This window comes from Muntiacus reevesi, chromosome 2 (assembly GCF_963930625.1).
Source record: "Muntiacus reevesi chromosome 2, mMunRee1.1, whole genome shotgun sequence".
Classification (NCBI taxonomy): Eukaryota; Metazoa; Chordata; class Mammalia; order Artiodactyla; family Cervidae; genus Muntiacus; species Muntiacus reevesi.
Genome location: NC_089250.1, coordinates 52084798 through 52098521, shown reverse-complemented (window position 1 = coordinate 52098521; position 13724 = coordinate 52084798). Strand labels below are relative to the sequence as shown.

The 13724-nt window shown below is 44.8% G+C and overlaps 1 non-coding gene and 1 pseudogene across 1 annotated transcript; both read left to right on the top strand.

Moving 5' to 3' along the window:
- Positions 1 to 353: 353 nt before the first annotated feature.
- Positions 354 to 425, top strand: TRNAC-GCA (transfer RNA cysteine (anticodon GCA)). Its single transcript has one exon. It is a non-coding gene; the product is annotated as a tRNA-Cys (tRNA).
- A 5017-nt stretch (positions 426 to 5442) lies between these two features.
- On the top strand, positions 5443 to 6072 carry LOC136157888 (melanocortin receptor 3-like; annotated as a pseudogene).
- The last annotated feature ends 7652 nt before the right edge of the window (positions 6073 to 13724 follow it).

Here is a 13724-nt window from a genome sequence, read left to right as displayed (position 1 = left end):
GTCCGTCACCAACTCCCAGAGTTTACTCAAACTCATGTCCATTGAGTCAGTGATGCCATTAACCATCTCATCCTCTGTCATCCCCTTCTCCTCCTGCCTTCAATCATTCCCAGCATTGGGGTCTTTTCCAATGAGTCAGTTCTTCCCATCACGTGGCCAAAGTATTGGAGTTTCAGCTTTAGCATCAGTCCTTCCAATGAATATTCAGGATTGATTTCCTTTAGGATGGACTGGTTGGATCTCCTTGCAGTCCAAGGGACTCTCAAGAGTTTTCTCCATCACCACAGTTCAAAAGCTTCAATACTTCGGTGCTCAGCTTTCTTTATAGTCCAACTCTCATATCCATTGGAGCTTCCCTGGTGGCTCAGATGGTAAAGCGTCTGCCTGCAGTGCAGGAGACCCGGGTTCAATCCCTGGGTTGGGAAGATCTCCTGGAGAAGGAAATGGCAACCCCCTCCAGTATTCTTGCCTGGAGAATCCCACGAATGGAGGAGCCTGGTAAGCTACAGTCCATGGGGTTGCAAAGAGTTGGACACGACTGAGCAACTTCACTCACTCATATCCATACATGATTACAGGAAAAACCATAGCTTTGACTAGACGGACATTTGTTGGCAAAATAATGTCTTTGCTTTTTAATATGCAGTCTAGGTTAGTCATAACTTTCCTTCCAAGGAGTAAGCATCTTTTAATTTCATGGCTGCAGTCACCATCTGCAGTGATTTTGGAGCCCCCCAAAATTAAGTCTGTCACTGTTTCCACTGTTTTCCCATCTATTTGCTATGAAGTATTGGGACCGGATGCCATGATCTTAATTTTCCGAATGTTGAGTTTTAAACCAACTTTTTCACTCTCCTCTTTCACTTTCATCAAGAGGCTCCTTAGTTTTTCTCTGCTTTCTGCCGTAAGGGTGGTGTCATCTGCATATCTGAAATTATTGATATTTCTCCCAGCTGTCTTGATTCCAGCTTGTGCTTCATCTAGCCCAGCGTTTCTCATGATGTACTCTGCATATAAATTAAATAAGCGGGTGACAGTATACAGCCTTGACATACTCCTTTCTCTATTTGGAACCAGCCCATAATTCCATGTCCAGTTCTGACTGTTGCTTCCTGATCTGCATATAGATTTCTCAAGAGGCAGGTCAGGTGGTCTGGTATTCCCATCTGTTTAAGAATTTTCCACCGTTTGTTGTGATCCACACAGTCAAAGGCTTTGGCATAGTCAATAAAGCAGAAATAGATGTTTTTCTGGAAGTCTCCTGCTTTTTTGATGATCCAATGCATGTTGGCAATTTGATCTCTGGTTCCTCTGCCTTTTCTAAGTCCAACTTGAACATCTGGAAGTTCATGGTTCACGTACTGTTGGAGCCTGGCTTGGAGAATTTTGAGCATTACTTTACTAGCATGTGAGATGAATGAAAATGTGCAGTAGTTTGAGCATTCTATGGCATTGCTTTCTTTGGAATTCCAATGAAAACAGACTTTTTCCAGTCCTGTGACCACTGCTGAGTTTTCCAGATTTGATGGCATATTGAGTTGCAGCACTTGCACAGCATCATCTTTTAGCATTTGAAGTAGCTCAGCTGGAATTCCATCACCTCCACTAGCTTTGTTTGTAGTGATGCTTCTTAAGGCCCACTTGACTTCACATTCCAGGATGTCTGGCTCTAGGTGAGTGATCATATCATTGTGATTATCTGCATCGTGAAAATCTTTTTTGTATAGTTCTTCCGTGTTTTCTTGCCACCTCTTCTTACTATCTTCTGCTTCTGTTAGGTCCATACCATTTCTCTTTTATTGTACCCATCTTTGCATGAAATATTCCCTTGGTATCTCTAATTTTCTTGAAGAGGTCTCTCTAGTCTTTCCCATTCTATTGTTTTCCTCTCTTTCTTTGCACTGATCACTGAGGAAGGCTTTCTTATCTCTCCTTGCTATTCTTTGGAACTCTGCATTCAAATGGGTATATCTTTCCTTTTCCCCTTTGATTTTGGCTTCTCTTCTTTTCACAGCTATTTGTAAGGCCTCCTCAGACAGCCATTTTGCTTTATTGCATTTCTTTTTCTTGGTGATGGTCTTGATCCCTGTCCTCCTGTACAATGTTATGAACCTCTGTCCATAGTTCTTCAGACACTCTGTCTATCAGATCTAGTCCCTTAAATCTATTTCTCACTTCCACTATATAACCGTAAGGGATTTGACTTAGGTCATACCTGAATGGCCTAGTGGTTTTCCCTACTTTCTTCGACTTAAGTCTGAATTTGGCAATAAGGAATTCATGACCTGAGCCACAGTCAGCTTCCAGTCTTTTTTTTACTGACTGTATAGAGCTTCTCCATCTTTGGCTGCAAAGAATATAATCAATCTGATTTCGGTGTTGGCCATCTGGTGATGTCCATGTGTAGGGTCTTCTCTTGTGTTGTTGGAAGAGGGTGTTTGCTATGATCAGTGCATTCTCTTGGCAGAAGTCTATTAGCCTTTGCCATGCTTCTTCTTTACTCCAAGGCTAAAATTGCCTGTTACTCCAGGTGTTTCTTGACGTCCTAGTTTTGTGTTCCAGTCCCTGATAATGAAAAGGACATCTTTTATAGGGGTTAGTTCTGAAGGTCTTATTTTTCATAAATCAACTTAATTTTACTTCTAAGCCTAGTCCTGCAAAAATCTTAAGAAATTTGGCCTTGGTTGGGCTCAGCCCTTCCTCCACCTACCATCTGGGGTTTAGTCAAGGTTTTTACCCAGAACCCCGTGGTCTTTGCTCATGTGTGCACAGCATCATCCCAAAATGCCCATTGCCAAGGCCTTGTTTTTCTGCCAGGTGAGCTGCTCTGGTCTTTTTGACCAGAAAAGGTTACAAGTCTGGGTGACACTTATGCCAAAATTCTTGAAAGCAACCTTGACACCCTGTAGGGCCCACCACTCCAGGTGTGGTCTGAACCAGCAGCATGAGCATCACTTGGGCATGGGATTAAGTCTGCATTTCAACCAGATCCTTAAGTGATGTGTGTGCATATTCTGTTTCGGGCCTTAGGGCTTCCCCATGGCTCGGATGGTAAAGAATCTGCCTGTAATGCAGGAGATGCGGGTTTGATCCCTGGGTGGGGAAGATTCCCTGGAGAAGGGAATGGCAACCCATTCCAATATTCTTATTCTTGCCTGGAGAATCCCATGGACAGGGGAGCCTGGTGGGCTACAGTCCATGGGGTCACAAAGAGTCAAAAACAAGTGAGCGACTCATAGAGGCCTTACCACACCTGCCTGGTACAGCCCAGGTGAAACTCAGGTTGGGGTCATTCTGGGAACCCCAGGTTAATCATCACTAGTCTGAAGAAGTCCCTCTTTTCTTCCATCAATGAGCACTGATGTGGAAATAAAGACAACAAAGGAAGAGTCTTATAGGCAACTTAGCCAGCCTCCCTGCCCTGGCACAGGGCCCCTCCCCAGTTATGGAAGATCAGGGCCCTGTACATGCTTTAATGTAGGGAAAGCAGGAGAAAAACTCAAGGAGGGAGGGTAAATTCTAGTCACAAACTTATCTTGTTTTTCATAAAATCAAGACTAAAATGAGAATATCATAAGGAAGGTAGCAGTACTATCACTTATTTTCTTTCTTAAGCTTTTCTGTATTGTTTTTCTACAATGAATATAATTAAATTTACAAAGAGAAAAAATTAAACATCCTTCAAGCAGGCAGGCACATGTATGGGGATGTTTATTTCAAGGAAAACTTGACGAACATCAAAGCAAGTCATGGCACATTGGCCAACTCATCCTTCTTTTGTTCAAGTCATTGTTGAGTAAATTGAGAAGAACAAGAGCTTCTTTTCGGATTCTGGCCCTGTCTGAGCCTAGCAGATTTCCAGCTCATAAATGTTTAGCTTCATGATCCTACATCATTCACTGAATTAACATATCTTTTGAGTATCTACTGTGGAGCATAAAACCTCCCCATTTTCTGCCATCTCACAGGAACTTTCAAAGGACAACATTCCTAAGCCTCTGAAAACCACTTCATAAAGTCAGAAGACTTCATGAGTGAAAACACATTCTCGGGCACAGAAATCAAGACGAGAGCTATAGCTTCAGTTTCTGCTCTTGGTATCAAGGTGACATTGAGGCTGTTTAATGATGGCTTTGAACAAATAAAACTGTTCTTGTTCTCAGGTAGAAGTCCAGAGGTGGCCAGGTAAGGTGGCTCTGTGCCAATAAGTCCTTAGGAATCTAATTTCTTTCCAGATTCTTATCCCTGAACTGTAGCACTAGTACTCATGGTCCAAGATGTTGGCTGGAGCTCCAGCCATCACAGTTATCTTCAGAAAGCAGGATGGAAGTAAAAAACCAAGGGCATTCACCAGCTCTCCTCAGAAAGTGTCGTTGGAAGCTACTAAACAAAGTTTCCATTGCCATCCTACTGGCCAGAATTTAGCCACAGGACACACCTAGCTGCAAGGAGGACTGAAAACAGAATATTTGCTCTGGGTCACCATGTGTAATCTTTTTATTATTATGGCATGATGGAGAGTAGATACTGAGGAAGGCAAACCAGTAGTCTCTACCATCGTGTGTCTGTTTGAACTCAGATGATTGTCAAGAAAGTATTTGATGAATTAAAACATGCTCATCACTTTAGTCCCTGCATTCTGAGGATTATTTAAAATTTAATTCCATTCCCTCTCCAACCCCTGGGTATAAGGAGCTTTGTTCATGGTGTCACTCACTGGCTCCTTCAACAGTCAAGTCCTCTTGAAGTTCCCCAGCTGGAAAGACTCTCAGAGCTGCAAGGAGCCTTGCCTGCTGCTCTTGAACAATTTAGCTATCAGTGGAGACTGGGAAACACAAGAAGCAGTGCATCAGAGGGAATAGCAAAGTTAGCAGAAGCAGCAAGAAAAATCACAGGGAGGCCATGGTTCATTGGAAAGTGTGAATCATTCATCTCATGAGCTTTTTCTCAAAGGGAAGAGCTTCGATTTCCTCAACATTTAATTACAGCAAATTCTAGACCTGAGGAATATTTGATCCAAGAAGTTGAGTCAGTATATTACCGCCAGGGCATCTAGAAAATTAGCAAGTCAAAGAGGAAACACGGCATCTTTGGGGTCCTATTAGGCATCTGTTACCTGCTTTATAGGAATTCCCAGGTGGTAGTCTGGAGCCAACTCATTGGAGGAGACCCTGATACTGAGAAAGATTGAGGGCAGGAGGAGAAGGGGGCGACAGAGATTGAGATGGTTGGATGTCATCACAGACTCGATGGACATGAGTTTCAGCAAGCCCCAGGAGATGGTGAAGGACAGGGAAGCCTGGCGTGCTGCAGTCCATGGAGTTGCAAGGATTTGGACACGACTTAGTGACTGAACAACAATGACAGGTAGTTCAGTGGTAAAGAATCTGCCTGCTGATGGAGGAGACGCAGGAGACACAGGTTTGATCGCTGGGTTAGCCCATGGACAACGTCTTTGACTCCATGATCTGCATCTCCCTGGTGGTTCCCATCTGTAACCTCCTGGCCATTGCAGTCGACAGGTACGTCACCATCTTCTACATACTTTGCTACCACAGCATCATGACCATGTGGAAGGTGCTGGTCTTGATTGCGGCCATCTGGCTGGGCTGCAGGGTCTGCAGTGTGATGTTCATCGTCTACTCTGAGAGGAAGATGGCCACCGTGTGCCTGGTCAGCATGTTCCTTGCCATGCTGCTGCTCTTGGGCACCCTCTACGTGCACATGCTCCTCTTCAGCCTGCTTCACATCGAGTGCATCACTGCACTGCTGCCCGCCGACGGGGTGGCCCATTGGCCAGCAGCACTTGTGTGTGAAGGGGGCAGTCACCATCACCAGCCTGCTGGGGGTCTCCATCTTCTTCTGGGCCCCCTTCTTTCTCCACCCTGTCCTCATCGTAACCTGCCCCACCAACCCCACTGTGTCTGCTACACCACCCTCTTCAACACCCACCTGATCTTCATCATGTGCACCTCCATCACCAACCTGCTGATCTATGCTTTCCGGAGCCTGGAGCTGTGCAATACCTTCAAGGAGATTCTCTGTAGCTGCAACAGCATGAACGTGGGATAAGACATGGGGCCATGGGAAGGGTACTCAGTCTGATCACCTTCGACCCTCCAGCCAGCCCAGGGGTTTAGCAGGAAGGGAGAAAACTACTTGAAATACATAAAAAATGTTATTAGTCATGATCCTACGTGTCTTTTGTTTTTATGCTTGCAGGGAGCCTTTTGAAAGGGAAAAATGGATATAACAGGCTCTCTGAAAGGATGCCCACATGCTGTGCGGTTGTGTTAAGTCGCTTCAGTCATGTCTGACTCTTTTGTGACCCTGTGGACTATAGCCCACCCGGCTTCTCTGTCCATGGGATTTTCCAGGCAAGAATACTGGAGTGGGCTGTCATTTCCTCCTCCAGGGGTCTTCCTGACCCAGGGATCAAACCCATGTCTCCTGTGTCTCCTGCATTGCAGGCGGATTCTTTACCGGCTTAGCCATGGGTAAGTCACAAACTCTGATTTCTCGAACAGTCACTGGTGGGGGAGGACCTGTGGGGGCTGCTCGGGTGCTGTCTGAATTCATTTTCAGGCATCCAGGGTCTGTGATGCTTCCCACTCACTCCTTCATGTTTCAGGTCAGACAGACTGAAGGATTTGCAGTAACAGTAAGGGTGGCTGAAATCTCCCTCAAGCAAACCTGTTACGGCTACCGACACCTAGCTGCCAGCTGCTCAAATAGCTTTGCCCTCATCTCATAAGAGACTGAGTTTCTCATCTATTATTCTATTTACAGTAAAACAACTTCCTGAAAACAGCAACCTCTTTGTGGGAGAAGTAATACTATGCTGTTTGCCCCTCTTCTTGACTCCACCCCTTCCCCCCCCCCCCACCAAAATAGCATGGGAATGGAACCCACTTCTATTTTTGTGTTATTGATATTGTTTTTTGTTGTTGTTGTTGGGCTTGTAAGCATTCAACACAGGGCAGCTTGCAAGACTCTAATGAAAGAGAAGTAAAGTGCTTTGGAGAATCAGAACATACCTGTGTACAAAGTATTTTGATATCTTGCTATTTTATGGCATTCATTTCCCTATTTCAAAAAGGCAATTTTTCCTATGATTCCTTTTCTGTCTTTAAAACAAGAGAGGGAATCGTGGGTGGGAGGACATGTGTTTCAAGAAACCGCTGGATTGTAGTTTCAGGGAGTTAGACTCTGAGCTGCCTGTGGTTTTCTTGGAAGCTGTTTTGTTCATAAGAACTGAGTCTCTATCACAGGTTTTCTATTTGCTGTGATCTATGAAGGAGGATGGTTTCTAATTCATAGTTCCTTTTGTTCAACATGGTGTTACTGTTGGGTGACCCTATTATCAAGGTCTATACTGTATCAAGTAAAGTGATTCACTCCTGTGAACTCAAGGCAAGCTTTGCTGATGAACCCTGTCCAAAGCTGTGTGCTGCATGCATCCATCAGACCCACTTCCACCCCAGGGGACTTTGGACTGTACTTTCTGGATGTCCCCACGTTCCGCTCTCCCATGAATTCTTACATTATGCTGTGTCTTCGGTATACAACTGTGTATTTTTCTTGTGCTGTAATGTTTTGGGGTTTTTGTATTTTATCTGTGCTAATGTGAACAATATGATTTGTTTCTCACTTTGGTTGTGATGTTTGAAAATAATTAAAGGCTTTTGTGGCTGATAAACATGTGTCACATTGAACCATACCACCTGGAAGCATCCTGCTGGCTTCTGCTTGTGGCCATTGTTCGTGACATTGCAATTCCATGACTATTTTGTCAGTGGTATAAACATCCTCATTGACCACGCTGCTGGTCTTTTCTAGGGTAATGCTATTTTGCCAAACTACAAAACTCTCCCATTTAGTTTCCAAACATACCAGACTGAAATTCCTGGGCCACTGTCACTCTGCATTATTGTAATCGAGACACCAAATAATAGGTCTTTGCACTCGGCAAATTAACATGGAAGATGGGGAATTGAATTCTTTGAAAATGGTATTGACAGCCATAGGGATTATGATGTCTTTTTTCTATGTAAACAAGATAAAATAACATAGTTTTCACTCTTTTATATTACTTTTCACATTAAAGTCTCCAACATAGGTGAGTCACCTCATAGATGAAAAAACCTCATTCCAGAGGGGTTATGTGACTGCCCCAAAATGCCAGCTAAGTCAGGGTCACTGTATATTTTGTGCCCTGGTGCTGATGTCTTTTTGCACCAACATGATGCTGCCAACAGGTTTCCATATCAAAACGGACCCAGCTGCCCTTTCTATGTACCTTTTAGCTGAGAGCAGTGCTTCTAAACAGAATGCCTGCTGGAATCACCCTGGATCTTGTTCAAGTGCTAAAGCTAATTCAACAGGTTGCGAGTGGAGCTTAAGATTCTGAATTTCTTTCTTTTATCCTTTATTTTTAATTGGAGTACAATTGCTGTATGATGCTGTGTTAGTTTCTGCTGCACAGCCTTGTGAGTCCGCTATAAGTATATTTATATCCTCCCTCTTGAGCCTCCCTCCGATTCCCTCCCATCCCAGGCCTCCAGGTCATCACGGCACCAAACTGAGCGCCTTGTGCTACACAGAGCTTCCCACTAGCTGCTGTCCATCTGGTAGTGTACATACGCTAATGTCCTTCTCTCAGATTCTGAATTCTGACTCTGACAAGCTCCCATAGGATGTGGCTACTGGCCTGGGGCCCTCCTTTTAAATAGCAGGGACACAGAGCACTTATACATGAGCACAGTGCACAGCCAGAAACACACATCTGCATGCAGAGCTGACCCCATGCCAGGGACTGGGCTAAGTTCTTTACAGGCACTCACTTCTTTGGTCTCTGCATAACCTCTTGAGGCAAATACTAGGCTCATCCTTGTTTTACAGATGAGGCATCTGAAACTCAGGAGTCTACAGAAACTCAGATACAAGTAGAGAAGTGGAGATTCAAACTCGGGGTGCCCACTCACACCCCCAAGTCCAACCTGGACACCCTAGCACCTCTCCTGAAAACTGCATCATTGAACCGTGGCCCAGTGACCCCAGAGGGTCATTGCTGCCGTGGAGGGAGGCTTTAAGGACTATTTCTACAACCAGGAGTCGATATGTTCATAACAGAGCTTCCATCAAGCTGTCATAAAAACCAAGAGACAATTCATCATTTTACTTGCTATACTCTTCCAGAGTCTGTGGGTAGCCCTGGGAGTGCAAGCTTTTCTGGAGTAGATGACCCTGGATGTCATGCTGCCACTGTCTCCCCCATGACCACTTTCCCAGACCTTCATGCGGAAACCCACTGTGCATTTTAAGCAGGGGGACAGTCAGGTTCAAAAAATGCTTAATTTTTGGAAATAAAAGTACACTGTGATCTTCATTCATTTGTTGGGATCACTTTCATCCTCTATCTCCAAGGCAGAATCACAGCAGGTGTTGACTTATGGCACCCCTAGAAATCATCACCTGTGGTCCTTATTTAAGTTGAACTTTTGAGGTTAATTGTGATGACTTTCTATGACTTTCTATAGGGTTTGGGGTCCCAAAGAGTCGGACATGACTTAGCAAGTAAACAACAACAACATCCCAGAACAATATAAATCTAGGAACTGGAAAGAAACAGTTGACAAAATGAAGAAAACAAGCAAACTCTTCAAATGAAGAACTCAACCTTTCTCACATAAGAACACTTAAGTGAGAGTCAAATAAGTAAGTGACAATAATAATAAAATGCATTACTTGATATTATTATGTGCCAGACATTGGACTAAGCACTTAGGCATATTAACTCACTGAATTCTCATGAAAACCCTATGAGGTAATAAGCACTATTAAAATCTTGTCCTGTAGAAAAAGAAACATATTAATAGGATCATGGAGGAGGTTAAGCATCCAGACTCGAGCTACTCAGAATGCGAGGAGCAGAGCTGGGACTCAGCCCACAGTCAGGCTCCTCGATCCATGGGTTGCCCAGGTACCCACTGTGTGATGGAGCATGTGGCCTGTGGCGACGCTATTCAGGTTTGAAGGGACTCCAGCGGCTCTCAGACCCAATAGAGAACTTTAAGTCCTTTCTAATGAAAGTATTAATAATGAATATACAGAAAAATCCTTACATATTCTCCTTTTTGCCTTCTTTTCATCAGGTGACACAGAAAGCCTCTTTACCCGCAGAGCCAGCAGTTGAGTGGAAGTGGGAAGCAGCTAATGATGTGAGTTGCTCAAGCCAAAGAAATGCATTTCCCATGAAATACCTGGATAATTGCTTCATTTCCCTGAATGTTATATAGAGCACAGGTCTGACCCAAAAAATAGATACTGAGAAAGAAAGAAGAAAGGAAGATTCTTTCTTGGTTTCTAATTGCAGGAAGGAAAGAATCCTTCCCTGTGTGTGTTCCGTTCATGTGGTGACATGTGCTGGATTTTAAAGGGTTGGCACTTTCATGCATCATCAGAGAGAACAGAAGAGCAATGTCCCTAATGGGCCCTTAGGATGGATGCCACAAGAGGTGCTTCGAAGAACTCTCTTTATCAGGAAATAAAACGGTTTTCCCCTCTCTGAAAACACTGGGGGTGTCAACAAAGGAAACTGAACTGGAATTCAGGAGTGCCTGGGACCCGGTGTGTCTCTAGACTGGTGTGGCCGTGAGCAAGTCTGTCACTGTCCCTGGGCTTCAGTCAGGCATCTCTGCAGCTGACAGAAGCGGACGCGATGGGAGATTTTCAGCTTTGCCCCTGTCCATGGCGGTCCCAGGTGACTGCTGCCACAGGACTGCAGATCAGGTGACTCAGACCCCACTCACCATCAGCCGCAGGGAGGTGCCTGGTCCACGAGTCCACCACAGCTGGCAACAGCAGCCCCATGTGGCCCAAGGCAGCCTGCGGAGACAGAAAGAGCGGTCCCCCTTCCCATGGACCACTGGGCACCAAGTTGCCTGGGACTGCAGGAGTGGTGTCTGAGGATGAAGCCACCATCAAAGAAAGCAGGAGGCAGACGAAAGGGACAGGATGCCGGCTGTTCTCATTTGCGCACCTGCCTCCAGCTATGCCTGAAGTTAGTCCTATGCCTGGACTTTCTGTTAGGAGCTCCTGTCATTTGTAAACAGTATCATCGTGACAAATACAGAGGCCCATGGGGGTGGGGTGGAGCAAGACGGGGAGGCAGGTGGGGAAAGGGGAGAAGAGAGGGGCAGAGACTGAGAAGAGAGAAGGGCTGCAAGCTCAGGGAGACAGATTCTCCTGTGATCTGACTTACATATTGGGTTTACATATAAGATGCGATGTTCAAAAAGAATTTGCTAGAAATGAAAACAAAAACTACTAGAGGAGATGATTCAAGGGAACTTGTGGTTTGCCTTCCTGTTCTACTGAAGATAAGGCAAGCAGAACTGCCCGGAAATGTTTCTAACTAGGGTATGAAAAGAAGCAGAAATCTAGACAATGAAATCAACATTTCCAGTGCTGTGTGTCGCTCACCCCCTCCTTGACCCCTTGATCTTTAGATGAACCCAGATTGAGCACTTCTGGTCTGATTCCATAACTAGAGAATGCAAGGGTGCTAACACAATCTGGGTTTTCTGGGCAGCCTCTTCCAGAGGGAAAGACGTGCCTTTGTCAGTGGGTGATGGGCAGCTAGATGCAGGTCATGCAGCACAATCCATAATAAATAAATAAAATTAATTTTAAAAAAGATGTTAGGCTTCAAGTATCCCACTCAGCACATAAAATATTTATTCGCTTCAAAGTCTTCCTTTTCTTCTTCACATCTCACTTCCTCAGTCTCTTCTGTCATCACAAGTATCTGTCCAGTGTTTAATGTAGACCAGGTACTGTATGCCAGGGGGAGGGGAGGCCATGTCCTCAGAAAGGCTAGGGAGCAGGTGAAGAGACTGCCCTGGACAAGCAAGGTCTGGATCTCCTTTCAAAGTGGGAGACTGCAGCGAAAGAAACAGATAGCCATGGGCAGGTTGATCTTTTCAGTGTGTGTCTCCTTGACCTAATCATCTCGCCATCCTGAGCCTTGGTTTTCTCATCTGTTGTCACAGGAGTGGATCTTGTTCTTATCAGCTTCCGTGAGGGGGTAAGGAACTCTTCACCAAGTAGATTTTAAATTGCTTGGACTTCCATCCCAACCTCATATCAACTCCGCAGCAGAGGAAGAGAGAAAGAAGCAAAGATCCAGGGAAAAGACAAACAAACCTCTCCCTGTGTTCAAAGACTCAGCCAGAAACACTTGAACAGGTAAGAATCTGCTTCACCTCTCTTAGGAGCAAGAGACAGCTTGTTACTCTCATGTTTTTAAATCTAATTCTGATGACCTCAATGTATTCCAAGCAAGAGGAGAGTCAAGACTGAATTGCTGACAACAAAAACCCATCTCTAACTGGTTTTTTTAAAAAAAAGAGGGGAGAATTTATTAATATTAATAATTTATTAATATTTATTAATATTCAGTCCCCTACATCTGGGGACTGAAGAGGTGCCATCAGAAGTCTCTACCTCATGAGTAATTTCCTCTCCTTTGACTTCTTTCTTGGACACCTTTTTTTTTTCTTCCACAGTATGGATCCAATAGCACCAGACTTCTATCAAATCACTGACTCCAGTAGAAAACCAACTGCTCTGTCCCAATCCTCTCCCTATCCATGCCCCACCACCCAAAAGAGAAAAACTTCAGACCAGTTAAATTAAATCATGGGCCCACCCCTATCTCTAAGTTAATCACTGTGGCAACTGCATGTGCTCAGGCTTGGATGAAACTCCCACCTGGGAGCTGGGACAGGGCCATCAGCTGTGTAGGGGGTGAGACTGTGGGAGGAGGTCCCACACCAGACACCTGAGTGCTGTTTCCAAAATGAGGCACTGTCCACTCCCCACTCACCCTCCAGTCCTGTCCCCAGTACTTTTGTAGGCTTGATTTGCAGAATCCTCTCATTCTTGCCAGTTTCCTGATTCTTGTCCTTCCCTTAAGATACACTTGACAGGGATTTTCCTGGTGGTCCAGTGGCTGGGGTTCCACGCTCCCATTGTAGGAATCTTGGGTTCAAAGCCTGGTCAAGGAACTGGATCCCACATGTTGCAGCTAAGAGTCCCCATGCTGTAAATAAAGATCCTGCATGCCACAACTATGACCTAGCACAACCAAATAAATGTTTTAAATATATATATATTTGATAATTTCTAGGTAACTCAATACATTTCTGGGCTTCCCAGGTGCCTGCATGCCTGCCTGCTTAGTCACTCAGTCATGTCCAACTTTTTGTGACCCCACAGACTGTAGCCCACTAGGCTCCTCTGTCTATGGGATTCTCCAGGCAAGAATATAGGAGTCGGTTGCCATTACCAGGTGGCTCAGTGGTAAAGAATCCACTTGCAATGTAGGAGACACAGGTTCAATCCCTGGGTCAGGAAGGTCCCCTAGAGAAGGAAATGGCCCTTCTCCAGTATTCTTGCTTGGGAGATCCCATGGGCAGAGGAACCTGGTGGGCTATAGTCGATGGGGTCACAAAAGAGTCTGTCACCACTTAGTGACTAAACAACAACACATTTTCAGGTGACTCTTAGCACATTCATTCTAAACTTCTCAAATATCCTTAAAGACCCTATGCAAAAACACAAATATACATGCCAGAAAAGAGACTTCATTTTGTATCAGGCCAACCTACAGTCTGCTTTTTCTACTCCTTTGCTTCTAACATTCAGGGCTTATATAAGCT